This window comes from Dasypus novemcinctus, chromosome 1 (assembly GCF_030445035.2).
Source record: "Dasypus novemcinctus isolate mDasNov1 chromosome 1, mDasNov1.1.hap2, whole genome shotgun sequence".
In the NCBI taxonomy this organism is placed as follows: domain Eukaryota; kingdom Metazoa; phylum Chordata; class Mammalia; order Cingulata; family Dasypodidae; genus Dasypus; species Dasypus novemcinctus.
The window spans coordinates 95,264,033-95,278,562 of record NC_080673.1 but is presented as its reverse complement, the minus strand read 5'-3'; the positions used below and the strand labels follow the sequence as shown (position 1 = coordinate 95,278,562).

The 14,530-nt window shown below is 37.8% G+C and overlaps 1 protein-coding gene across 2 annotated transcripts in view; it reads left to right on the top strand.

Moving 5' to 3' along the window:
- TET2 (tet methylcytosine dioxygenase 2) overlaps nt 1-14,530 on the top strand; it is a 131,344-nt gene that overhangs the window by 35,272 nt on the left and 81,542 nt on the right. For both annotated transcript variants that reach the window (XM_004476225.5, XM_071215210.1), the window contains one exon: nt 1,336-1,485. The gene's annotated coding sequence lies outside the window, so the exon portion shown is untranslated. The remainder of the gene's footprint in view (nt 1-1,335; nt 1,486-14,530) is intronic.

Sequence of the window (14,530 nt, the reverse complement as noted above, 5' to 3'; positions counted from 1 at the left end):
CTTTTGGAATATACTAAAAAACACTGAACTGTACACTTTAAAAGGTTGAATTTTATAGTATGTGAATTATATTCTAATAAAGGACTAAATCTTATAGCATACATCCAAAGAAAGAGCATGTGCCAGTCTCAGCTTAGTATTTCTAGTTATGTGACCTTGGTAAAATTAAATGGCCCCTCTTCTTGACCTGTAAAATAGGGGCAATGATACCTACCTCAACAGATTTTTGTGAGTGTTAAATGAGAAAACATAGGTACGGCACCTAGTATAATGCCTGGCATTTCCTAAGAACCCAGTAAACAGTGTTATTCCTCTGAAACATTGACCTTCAATAGCTTTCTATACCATGCCAGATACAGATTCAACTCCTTTGGCCATTTTTACCAACACTCTACATTCTGACTCAAATTTGCCCCTCCAGCTTCTCTACTACCCCTTTATAGAAACTGTTCATCCAGAATAGGCATTTTATTCTCCCTGAGTTTGCTGTACATATTCCTGCCATATCTTTGCCTTAAAACAAAATTCTCCCTGTTTCTCTGTGTTCCTCTGAATTTCACTTTGCCCTTAGAACTCAGAGAAGACCTTCCACATGCATTAAACTATCTCCCTTATTTCAGCTCATAATCATCTCTATTTTTTGTAACCCCTAAAGTTGTCATACAATTTGACCAGTGAAGGCCTATTTAGATTTTCTTTTTAAAGTATGTATCTTATTAGGTGATCTTTTTAAAATAAGTGTTCAATCTCCTCAGCAAAGTTAAAGTTCCTGAGAACAGGGATCATGCTATAATGCTTTACCTTTTCCAGAGCACGTAGCATGCTGCCTTGACATGGTATATAGCTAATAAACATATGCTAATTGTCAGTTTAAGTTAGTGCCAAATCTCAACAAGAAGTTTAAACTAATGATTCTCAGTCCTGGGAAATAAGGCAGGTGCTTGACTTCATCTTAGCTCAACAAATCAGAATAGCTGAGGGCAATGTCCAAGCCTCACACCTGGATTCAACAAATGGGATAATATTAGTCAGTGATTCCCAAGCCTGGTTTATCATCGCAATCAGGATATGGGACCACTGATGTAGGAAAAGATATTTTGTGCTTTACAAAATGCTCTGCAAATATTACACAATGTTATTACAGTGCATTTATGAGTACCAGTGTTTTAAGAACAAGTCTCTCACCCTAAACTTTTAAACAGCCAACAGTATAGTGGAAATAACCAATTAAGGACATCTAAAAATGTTTAAACTCTACAAAATAGCTTTCACACTGGACTTATATGTCCTATTCCTTTTTGTTTCCCTAAAATATCCAAACTTTGTCTTTTCCAGGCTAGTGGACTTTCAGCAGCAGACGCTCTCATGATTGTCTGCTTGCCCTTGTTCCTGTTGAGTTACCACACTTGAAAGCACACGATGGGCTCAGCAGCAGCCAACAGGCCATGATCCAGGAGGAGCAGTGAGGGATACATATAGCTGCTGGTAAGACTGGGGATAAGGGGTTTTTGAAAGCTTGGTGCTTGGTTTGTGAGAAGTGTACATTTACTCCCAAATTAATGGTCAGCTTTGCTTCCAACCTTCAACTCTACATAATTCAGTATTCTTTCAGTTACTTTTAGGTACCCATGCTTAGAACACATGGATTGGATTTGGATTTTAAGCTTTCTGAAGTACCTAAAGTTGTGCATATTTTATTTTTTGGGAGAAAGGAAAATTTCACCATGTTATCAATATGTATGGATAAAAAAAAGAGTTAAGAACCATTCAAATATGGCTGTACAAGTATGGAAAATGTGATCTCTATCATGACTTGTCACAGCATTTCTCTCTCTCTCTCTCTTTCTCTCTGTCTTTTTAACCTCATCAATGCATTAAGACCACTTCTGTCTCAGTGTTGCTGGGAACCAAGAAAGTGATATTTCTTGTTAAAAATTTCATGCCAGTTTGACCCCAAGGACTTGGAGAAAACTAAGTACTGAATAGCAGATCTCAGGAGAACCTACGCACTTTTTAATGTGATTTTACAAAAATACAAATAAAGGTACTGATAGAAAGGGAGAGAGGATACACTTAAAAAAAAAATCATTTTCTTATAGTTGATCTTAATGAAGTCCCCAAGTTATGAAATCATTTTAATGTATGTATTAGTCAGCCAAAAGGGTGCTGATGCAAAATAACCAGAAATTGGTTGTTTTTTTTTAAAGGGTGTTTATTTGGGGTAGGAGTTTACAAATACCAGGCCATAAAGCATAAGTTACTCCCTCACCAGAGTCTGTTTTCACATGTTGGAGCATGTGAAATCAGATGGCTGCTGATGTCTGCAAGGGTTCAGGCTTCCTGGGTTCCTCTCTTTCTGGGTCTTGCTTCTCTCCAGGCTCAGGGTTCCTCTTTTTGCAGGGCTTGCTTCTTCATGGGCTCAGTGTTCCTTTCTTTGGGGGACTTGCTTCTGTTTCCTCTGGGTGCTTACTTCCCGGGGCTCCAGCTTAAGGCTTCAGCATCGAACTCCAGCATCAAAACTCCAACATCAGAAACCCTCAACTCTGTCCTTTGCCATGCCTTTTATCTGTGAGTCCCTGCCTCACCCTAATGACCTGGGCCAATAAAAGCCCTAATCATAACTTAATCATGCCCAGATACAGACCAGATTACAAACAAAATCCAGTATCTATTTTTGGAATTCATAACCATATCAAACTGTTTTACTCCACCCTCTGAATTCCAAAATGACATTACAATATTAAAAAAAACCTTCAATCAGTAACAATGCAAGTACTAAAACATATCACAATCAATTTAAAGAAATACAGTTTGTCTTGGGGCAAAGTCCTGTCTGCTATAGACTTCTGAAACTTACAAAACAATTTATCTGTTTCCAAAACACAAATGGACAAAGGATAAACATTTTCATTACAATAAGGAGAAATTGGGAGGGAAACATGAGTCATGGGTGCTTTGCAGTTCAGTAAACCTGCAGGGCATCCTCCATTCGATTTCAGTCTGAGAATCATTCTTAAGATGATGATTTCTTCTCCTTGATGCCTTAAGGAACCCACTCTTTCCACATGCTTGCCCAACAGCCATTTTCTTGGTTCCACCCTCATCAAGTATCTGGGTGTTGACCAAGCTCCAGACCTGACCTTCCAAGAGTGTTGGGGTAATTGCCACACTTTACCCAATCCTTGGGTTAGAGTCTTAACCCCCCTAGTACAGTGACATGAATACAACATTCCCCCTAACCTTTGGCTCAACCCTCTCAGAGCAATGAGTTGACCACCTCGCCTTCCCTAATCCATAGGGGACAGGTCCACCCTTTTCAGACCTGTGGGGCTCTGACCTTAACTGCCCAAATCCTTGAGGAATGTGCTCCACCCTCTCTGTACCCTGGGGTGGCAAAACTCTCCCAGAAAATTAGGTAGGAACATCCACCCTCTTCAACTGCTGGGGCAAACTCACCCTCTCTGTACACATGGATGGGGTTCCTCTCTTGGCCCAAGGTGATAACCTAATTCCAGATCTCAACTTCCATGATTTTTCTCTTAAACCTGTTTCTCCTTCAATCTCTCGATTCCATGTCCTTTTTAGTCCAGGCTGGCAATGGTTTTGTTCATACATCTCTCTCAAAAACCTTGTTGGTTTAGCATGCTGGAAGCAAGGGTCCAAGCCATCACACAGTAAGAGTTTCCACAAATCTTTCCAAGATAACTGTATCTTCAATCCAACTTTAAGTTCTTAGTTAAGTCTTCCAGTGGGGCACTTTCATCTGGGAGCTTGATTTCCAGAGATTTGGAATTTCCAGGATCATTTCTGTTTTCTTTGTGCCCGACAGTTCAGTCTTCAGCATGTCTCTTTCATCTAGCAGTTTGCTACAAGCTGCAAGCAGAAGCCAAGCCACACTCTCTAGGTTTACTTTGGAAATTCCTTCAGCTAAATGCCCAGGCTCGCCATTTTCAAATTCTGCCTTCCATAAAACACCAGGAGTTAATCTTGCTAACTTCCCTGCAACTTTAAAACACAGATCACCTTTCCTCCAGTTTCCAATAATAGTTTCATCATTTACTTCTAAGGCATCATAAAAAGTCTCTTTAGCATCCATATTGCTATCAACAGTCTCTTCAAAGCACTGTAGGTCTTTTCTTCCAAGCATCTCCCAAACCTTGCAAAAAATATCACTTACCCATTTATAAAACCAGCATTCTGGTAATTGCAAAAGCACTTCCCCACTCCTGGTACCAAATTCTATATTAGTCAGCCAGACGGGTGCTGATGCAAAATGACCAGAAATTGGTTGATTTCTTAAAAGGGTATTTATTTGGGGTAGGAGTTTACAGATACCAGACCATAAGGCATAAGTTACTTCCCTCACCAAAGTCTGTTTTCACATGTTGGAGCAAGATGGCTGCTCACGTCTGTGAGGGTTCAGGCTTCCTGGGTTCCTCTCTTTCCGGGTCTTGCTTCTCTCCAGGCTTAGGGTTCCTCTTTTTGCAGGACTTGCTTCTTCATGGGCTCAGGGTTCCTTTCTTTGGGGGGCTTGCTTCTGTTTCCTCTGGGTGCTTACTTCCCGGGACTCCAGCTTAAGACTTTAGCATCAAACTCCAGCATCAAAACTCCAACATCAGAAACCCTCAACTCTGTCCTTTGCCATGCCTTTTATCTGTGAGTCCCCACCCCTTGGTGGGGACACCCTAATGACGTGGGTCAATAAAAGCCCTAATCATAACTTAATCATGCCCAGGTACAGACCAGATTACAAACATAATCCAGTATCTATTTTTGGGATTTATAACCATATCAAACTGCTACAGTGTGTTTCTTCTTTCTCATTCTCTTCCTCACCTTTCAAATCTGGTTCTTAATTTGCTCAGAATGCCATTAACCTGCTAGTGAGTATCCCAATTTATGGATTATTTTTCTGACCATTATAGCTTATATGTATATGTAGAAGTAGGGAAAAGATATACTTTTTTTCACAAAATATTTAAGATGGTGACTAGAATGAATTTTACTCTGTATAACTTTGAACTATAAGCCAGTTAAAATCATGGGGGCATTTTGGAACAGAAAGTGGAAGTTGGGTACAGAAAAGGAAGACTTACCATTTTTTTCCTTCTATAACTCTTTTAGCAGGTAATTCATCTTCCGTTTTATTGAATCCTGCTTATGTGTTCAGCATAACAGAACTGCTAAGAAGCCTGTGTAACAGTAATCTCTGCCTTTACTTTCGAAGCCTTGAGGATATTAGTATCCACTCTGCCACTTGATACTTCTTAGAGACTGAACGGGTGCTGAGAAGTTCTTTCCAGAGTGTCCTCAGTTAAACTCCCATGATTCCTGGACATTGCCGTTTTCAAGTTATAGAGCAAGTGCATTTGCCTAGATGACTTCTTCACTCTGGGAATTTTATTTCAGTCTCTACAAGGGAAAGAGAACTCAGCACAGTAGTAACTCTCAGAATGAAAATTTTCCCTTGCATGTTAATGTTTTTAGAGTAATCATTGTCACTGAAAATAGACTTCCTCTTTCCCCTCTCATGCTGGAAAATCTTAGGTAATTATGAATAAAGCATTCTTTTACTTTTCCCCTCCTCCCTTGATGCATGTTTTACCTCACACTTTGAGGACTCTGGCCACTCATTCTGTACTTGTCCTTTACATGAGAACTGAGAAAGTGTTTGTGAGATGGAATTTTCATCGCTTTAATGAAGTCATAACATTAGTCAGAAGGTTTTCTCTTTTTGGAGATGAAAGGTATATAAGGAAGTGCAAAAGTTTAGGGAAAAGTGTAGACAAATTACTAACAAGGGAACAGGACAAGAAATTAAAATATTGGTTGTTTTTAAGAAACAAGATTTTATAAGTAGGTCTGTAAGGAGCTAATTACTCATATCAGAAAAGAATCTTATTCTGTATTTAGTTTCTTACAGTTGGATAAGCTCAGCCTCAGACTTATTTTCAGTATTAAATAAGGCTAAGACTTATTTTCAGTAATATTTATTTACAATATGTTCACAGGCAAATTACTTAAACTCTAAGCTTTATTTTACTTGGCAAGGAGGAAAATAGGTAATAATAGGGGTAATAATGGGATCGTTTTATGGATAATATGTGTAGGGCTTGGCACATAGTTCTCAATTTTATATTAGTATTTGTTATTAATATTTTATCAATATTATGGATCTTTCTATTTAACAGTAAATTTATGCAAAAAGCATTTATTGAGGACTTATTAAGTACCAGGCACTCTTCTAGGAACTGGGTATGCGTTAATGAGGAAACAGACAAAATTTTAGTCCTTGCAGATCTTAGAATCTAGGGTGGGAGAGAGACATACACAAAGTAACAAAAGTGCATAGTAATTTAAATACCAAGAGATGTTAAGCATTAAAAAAAAAAGCAAAAGAAATTAGGGACTTGAAGAAATAGAAATTGAAGATGGGGTAGTCAAGGAGGGCCTCATGAGAAGATTATCGTTTGAGTAAAAATCTGAAAAAGGTGAGAAAATGAACCGTGAAGGGATACCATTCCAGATAGAGGAAAAAGGATATTATAAACATTATTAGGCAGGAGTATAGTAGCATAAGGCTTACAGAGTGATTCAAAGAGAATCAGTACTTACATAGCTTAGTCATATACCACCAATCTTATTTAAATCCATACTTAAGTTCATGGTACAGTTAAGAACTTTGGAAGTTTAAGTAATAGCAACATCGGTCTGGACTGAAACCTTAAGAGGAGATTTTGTGCTGGGATATGGCAGGGTGTGGCCTGGATCTTTAAGGACAGGAAGAATTTGAGTAGATAATAAGGAATGCCATCTCAATGGAGAGAAGTGGAGGATAAACAGCATGAGATGGAGTGGATAGTTGACTTTGAGGGCAGGAGTGGGCAGGGCAGAGGGGATGGAGATAGAGGAGAGGCTGCTCTACTTTTTATAGAGAGAAGATTGAAAAGCAGGGTGAGACCAAATTTTGTAAAACCCAAAATCCAAGCTAAAGATTATTGCATGTTATCCTACAAATATTGAAATATAATAGAAGCAGTTGAGTAGCAAGGTGAATTCAGATCAATAGTAATGTTATTCATTTCATGAGTTTAAGTGATTAGAGAGATGGAAGAAGTGATTGGAGTGATTCAGGATTGAGATTTAGAGCATGAGTTCTGATAGTAGAGAGGAGATTATAAAGGAAGAATAGATTTGGTATATTTTAAGGAAAAAATCATAAGAATTTAATCACTAATTGCACATAGGAGATAAAGGAGAGGAGTTGAGGATTGCTCTTAAAGTTTTAAAATGCCTGATTAAATATTGACAAAAATAGGGAAGTTGAAAAATATTGGGAGTTTGAATTCAAGGTAAGCGAAGGTGAGACAATCCAGTACAGATCTGCTAAAGGCTACTGAAGATAAAATATATGCAATATTTATTTAACATATTGGGTGAATTAAGTTTCTAAAAGTAGCTTTTTTCTGTGTATTAAAGGTCATATAAATACTAATGTGATGGAAAAATTATTTGCATAGGAATATATATCCAAATTTTATATTTTTGTTCCAAGCTTGAATAACAAAGAATCATAATATTTCTCAAAAAGGAACCCCACATGTCATCTAGTCCAACTGGTTCATTTTATGGAAAGAAAAAAATGGCATCCAGAGGTATTTCTTATGGCCATGTCATTAGCTATTTGCAGAGTCTGGACTAGCCCCAGGAATCCACATATTTAGGGCTTTTTTCCCCTTTCCTCTCCGTGCCATTTATAAAAAGTTTTATTGATTAGTATTTTGCCAGTTTGCTTGTGGAAACTAGGGTTAGAAGCTTTGGAATGGCACTGTCTTGTAGCCATTCTTCTAATTAATTTGGAAGTTCTTACCCTTTCATATGAAACAGAATGTTAGAAATCTAGTTTATTATAGAAGCCTAATTCTTTTTAATCATTGTCACCCACCTACAGTCATTGTTCATGTTTCCCAATTTAAAATTTCATCTTTCTATCTATTCAATAGCTTGAGGAAGAATATCAGTAAGTAATGCTGTATTTTTTCCTGTTTATTTTTCAGAAGAAAAGTAGCTTCTGTTATCTCAAATTTAAACCACAGCCTAGGCTTTAAGACTTCACATATTCCTTCCTTACATACCATTCTTATGAACTGCAATCCATAGTTATTGTTCTAGCAAGCCTGATCAGTTTATCCTTTGTAAGTCACAGGCTTTGAAAGCAAAAATAGACCCTAAAGATCATCTAATGCAGTGTTCCTCAAACTGCAGTTTTCAAAATATCATTCTGCCACTCATCTGTTTGTTAATGTTTTCTCATTTTAATAAAACAACTAGTTAGCAAGGGAACAGCATACATTTAAAAGAGAAATGTTTATTTTTCTGTTTACAATAGCTTGACTGTCCTTTCTTTATACATTTCTTTACTCTGTCCATTACAGTTGCTGCAGCATGTGATATGTCATGACTGAACTACTTGAAAGCAAAACCTCTGTTTTATTTGGTGAATTGTGTACATATTAAGACTAAGATTAGCCTCAGTAATCTCTATGTCCCAAGAGACTGAAGACCACGACAGGTCTCATGGGATTCAGCTGATAACTTTGGCGATCCCTAAATTCACAACTAAAACTATAGCAATTTTTGCATTTATGAATATCTACATGTAACATGTACTTTAAGTTTAGAACAAGTAGGCCATGCTAAAATAGACTACTCTGTAGGAAAGTCTTGGGTTTCAGTTTCCTCATCAGACAGTGAAGTTCAGTTGTCTCTATTTATCTCATAAGATATTTTAAGCAGAAATGAAAGAATCTTGGTGAAAACACTTTGTATTCTGAAAGAAAGTCATAATGCAAATAAAGGTATTAGAAATGGTTACCCATCTTCACAGATGTTGATCTGACCAAATCTTTTTCTCCAAATGTGAAAATATTGTGTAGTATCTTAGCTTTTTTAATGTTGAAAAGATTTGGAGAGTAAGTAATGGTTTTCTAGGAGAGTCTGTGATCATGTGGTTTGTCTTGTGTATTTGTAACACTTTTATAATTCTCAGCCAAGGGCACATACAGTCCTAGAATCTTGGTGGGGGTCTTGGAGGGGCTTTTTTAAAAAAAACTTTGATACCCTTGAATCCCCCTCCACCCTCGTGAGCCCTTACATGCACACACACCTATAAAACACCCTGCTTTTCAGTCTTCTCTCTTATGGAACATAGAGCAGCCTTCCCTCTACTTCATCCCACTCCCTGCACATACATCTTGTTTCCTACTTCTTTGAGATCGTTTAGAACATTGAACTTTTGGGGTACGGTTCTTCTTTTAAACACATCCCAAAATACGCACCTCCGCCGTTGTTATCCATATCCCTACCCATTCTTACCCTTACTCTTCAGAAAATCTCCTCCTTTCTCCCACAAATTAATAATTTCCTAACTGGTCCCTCTGCTTCTTTTCTTGTATTATTTTCTGATGATCACTTTATAGTTCCCCAGTGTGCCCGTTCTTAAATGCAAATCTGACTGTGTGTACCCCTACTTAATACCCTTTGGACATCCATTGTCAAACTTGTTAAAGCAGAAGAGGCTCCCCCCACCCCCCTTAATGTTTTTGTGATTAAAATAGAGTTTATCTGACCATTGCCTAGATGGAGATGGGACCTTTGGGGCCACCTCCCCACCCCTCCTTCAGCCAATATGGCCCTGAGCAGCTCTGAGAACCTTAGAGATCAGAAGAACTCAGCTTAGAAACCCGCTGGCCTATAGGAATTGCAGATCAAACTCTGTGCTTGATACTCCTGATTTAGCTCCTGATGTTCTTCAAACTTCTTTTCCCCACATTGGCCCTCCATTTCTATGATGTAACAATTCCTAATTCTTTATAGGTCTTGAACATTACTTTCATTCCTTCAAGCTTTTGTACCTGCTCTTCCCCTCTTGGTGAGCTTTTTCCTTAAAGACCTAGCTCAGGTTTTTCATCAAGGAAGCCTCACGTTTGTGACAGTTTTGTTCCTCAAATGTCACACTCACTCTAGGCATTGGTTTGTGTCTTATCTTCTTTTCCTAGTACCTTACACACTGTGTGGTTACATAGTATGTGCTCAATTACATTCCTGAAAAGAATGAGTTCACTTTTTTGTATGTTTCATATCTTTTATTGCTCTTTGCCCACAACTGGCTCCTTCTCAAAATAGGTGCAGCATCTATCTGTTGGGAGTGGTAGGGATGGTATAAGGGAGTAGGTAGGTCAAACTTCAAGTGTTGAGACATGGTAATCTTACCTGCAAAGCTACATTATCTCAGGACTTGAATTTTAGAGGTACTTAATGATTATAACTAACACTGGTTCAATATTTGATATCTTTATTCCTTTTTCCTAATATATTCTACCCAATTGGATTTGTTACATACAGTTGGGGTTTGTCCTTTTTTGGCTGTTTTGTGAGGCTTTATCTAGGAAGACATTCAGTGTTCTGATTCCAATAGTATTGGCAAACATAAATGTCATAGGAGAAATTTAAGAGGTGTTGTAGATGATGATATTTGACGTCTATTGGGTGATACATTTTTTTAAAGATTTATTTTCATTTCTCCCATGCCCACCCCCACCCCCATTCTTCTTTTCCCCATTGTCTGCTCTCTGTGTCCCTTCTTCTCTGTCTGCTTGTATGCGAGCCAATCCTGGGAACTTTTGGAGTTGTGCCACCTCAGCTCCCCTGTTTTGCTACATCTTCTCATTTTCTCTCTGTGTCTCCTGTTGTGTCATCCTGCTGCGCCAGGTCTCTGCGTTGGCCAGCACTCCTGCACAGGGCAGCTGTCCTGTGGGGCTGCATTCCCGCATGGCCGGCACTCCGTGTGGACCAGCTTGCCCTCACCAAGAGGCCCCAGACATCGAACCTAGGCTCTCCCATATGGTAAATGGGAGCCCAATTGGTTGAACCACATCTGTTTCCTGAGGGTGATAATTTTTGATGAATAAACATCCTCAAGACGTTGTTTAGTGAGATATGAAAGCAGGAGATGTTTTGAAAACTACAAAAAATTCAGTTGATGGTAGATTTTTCTTATCCAGCATTGTTTTTTTTTGTTTTGTTCAGTATTTCACTCTCAGGTAAGATGAGTGGTCAGTATACTTGAGAATGTAAGCTCTTGTGGGAGGCCATATGTTTGACATGCTGTCCAGGTGCTTTGTGATATTATGAGACCATACCTGGAAAGGTATGTAAGCTTGCAGGACTAAATCAGTATTCCAGATCTCTAGAGAACGTTTTAAGGAAGACTTCTGAGCTCCAGGTTCCTGAACCAAATAGTAAAGTATTTATACAGGAAAGTAAAATAAACTTCCCCCGTCAAATGCTGAATTGGAGATTTGGGCATTTAAAATATATTTCACTTAGAACAAAATGTTTTATAGCTTTTTGTCATTTACTTATTAAAAGTATAAGACCAGATGGTTTCTAAGAGTATTTTCTTCCTTAGTTTCAGACTTTTTTTAATCCCGTCTCCCCATTGCTTGACCTCACTGTCTGCTCTCTCTGTCCATTTTGCTGTGTGCTCTTCTGTGTCTCCTCGTCTTCTCTTTAAAAGGCATCAGGAACTGAACCTGGGACCTCCCATGTGGGAGAGAGGTAGTCAATCACTTGAGCCACCTCAGCTCCCTGCTTTGTTGTCTCTCTCATTGTCTTTCCTCTTTTTGTCTCCTTGTTGCATCAGCTCACCGTGCCTGCCTGTCACACCAGCTCACTTTCTTGCTCGTCTTCTCCAGGAGGCACTGGGATCCAAATCCAGTACCTCCCATGTGGTAGGCAGGAGCTCAATCAGTTGAGCCACATCCACTCCCCCAGATTCTTTTTTTCTCATGTAGGAGATATTATTTTCATTTAATTTGTATTTTAGTTGCTTCTCTCCCTTTTTTTTTTTTAAAGTTCTACCTTCTTAAAGTGAGTCATGTTTTAGACATTTTAAAAATTGAATTGCTATGATGCTTACTTTATTAGTAAGGTTTCCTGGAGTAGGAAGATGGAAAAACCTATCTTAATGCCTAGCACATAGCAAATATTTAATACATGTATTTTTGACTGAGTGAAGGGGCCATTTTCATATAGGAAGGAAAATAACATTAAAATGTTTTTTTTAAAAAAACTTACTTTGGTTTTTATTAATAATGTAAAAGATCCTTCATTAATAGAGGTCAAACAGCTGGAATATATCATAAAATGCTTACTTCAAGTTTTTATTGCAGTCAGTATAGTGGCTTGGAGTTATGTATCCCACAAAAACATATTCTTAAGCCTCTTGTGGATGTGAACCTATTATAAATAGGTTCTTTTGATGAGGTTACCTCACTCAGGTGAAGCATCACCAAGCAGAATCAAGATGGGTCTTAATCCTCTTCCTGGAGGCTTTATAGAGAACTCTACAAAGAGAGAAGCCATGGGGAGTAGCTAGAGCTGGAATTCAGTGGAACCCTGAAGAGGAAGGAGAAGATACATTCACTTTTTTGACAGCAAGACTACACTGTTTAATCACATTGATGTTACAGTCCACAAATTCTTTTTATTTTTTTTTCCTTTTTTTCCCATATGAACCAAATCTCTTCCATTCTTTACTTTGTGTGCATGATTTTCTAAACAAATGTGAAAGTTATTAAATTCCATCTTGTTACTTTTCGTCCTTCCGTTAAGCATAGTGAAATGTTTGAAAATCTTTTTCCAAGTATTGCTTTATGAACGTGCCCTCTCCTCTTTCTCATTTCTTCTGTAAATTTTATAAGCATGACTTTTGTGTTTTCTTTGGCTTTATTGATTAAAAGTTAATATAGTTTACAAAAAGTGGGTAATTACTTAGAGAACAAGTCATCTCTTTACTTAAAACTTTAGAATGTATGAAGTCCTTCATTTTCTATATTTCTAACTTTCTCCTCTGGAAAGTGGAGGCACTTTTATACCTTTTTAGGATAGTGTTCTTTGTACTTTTATGATTTAATGCCACAGTTTTAGAACTTTCAAAGTTAACTTTATAATTGTGAGTGGTGGCATAATTAGACTGCTCCACCGACTGGAGGTTCTATACTGCAAGCTAAACAAACAAACAAAAAGCAACAACAACAAAGCCAAAGGCAGCTGTGAATTTACCTGGCCTTACCTGAATCTTTTTTTTAAATTTATTGAAGTATATCACTCATACTTAAGCACACATAAACAATAAGTGTATAGTAATAGTTGTGGACTTACAAAACAAACATATATAACATCATACAGATCTCTCATACCCTCCCCATCACCGATACCTTGCATTGTTGTGAAAGATACTTAACTAATGATGAAAAAGCATCCTCAAAATATTACTACTAACCAAAGTATCTTACATTTGGAGTATTTTCCCCCAACCCACCCTATTATTATTATTATATCATTTATACATGACATACATAAACAATGAGTGTATAGTAAAAGTTGTGAACTTCGAAAGCAAACGTGTAACATCATGCAGGGGACCCATATAGCAACCCACCGCCAGTACCTTGCATTGTTGTGAAACATTTGTTACAGATTAGGAAGGAATATCATCAAAATCTTACTAACTATAGTCCATATCTTGTATTTGGGGTATTTTTCCCACAACCCACCATATTATTTTTTAAAATATATTTTTGTTACAGAAGTTGTAATATAATCATGCACATACGCAGAATTCCCATACAACACCTCTTTATCAACACACTACACCATCGTGGAATATTTGTTACAGATTATGAGATAATATCATTAGACTATTACCACCAACCATGGTCCATAGCATACATTTAGCATACTTTTTCCACACTCCCCATTATCAACACAGTACCTCTTTGGCATAGATTCATGAATATTACACTATTAGTCCATAGGTCACTCCAGTTTTATTTCTCCCGTGCTTCTCCACATTCCCACCACCCTGCAATAGTGATATACATTTGCACTAGCTCACAAAGGACACTCTTGCATATGTACCGTCAACCACAATTCTCATTCACCTCTGAGTTCACTGTTATTCAGTGCCTAGATTATTCTTTAGCTTTCTTTCAATTGACATTTACATCCCTAGACTAACCTTTTCAGTCACAATCCCATTTACAATCCATCTGTAACTCACTATAATGTGTTACCATCAATTCTATACATTTCCACACTTTTACAGTAAAGTTAACTGAAACTTCTACGTACATTAAACATCAGTAGTCCATCTCAGCCCTCTTTTTACCACCTTTATGAATCCACCACCTACCATGAGGTCTTGAAGATGTTTTCCTACATTTTCTTTTAGAAGCTTTATGGTTCTTGCTTTTATATTTAGGTTTTTGATCCATTTTGAGTTAATTTTTGTATAATTGCCCCAAGAATTGATAAAGCTTCTCCCACCTTTCTCTTCTGCCAGGGGTAGGGACATAACCACAGTCATATATAATAATCCAAGTCATGCAGGTCTAGACTGCACTTTCCCAGAGAGACTGACGAAGCTTCACCCCCTTCCTCCCCTGCCTGGTGTGGGGATGGAGCT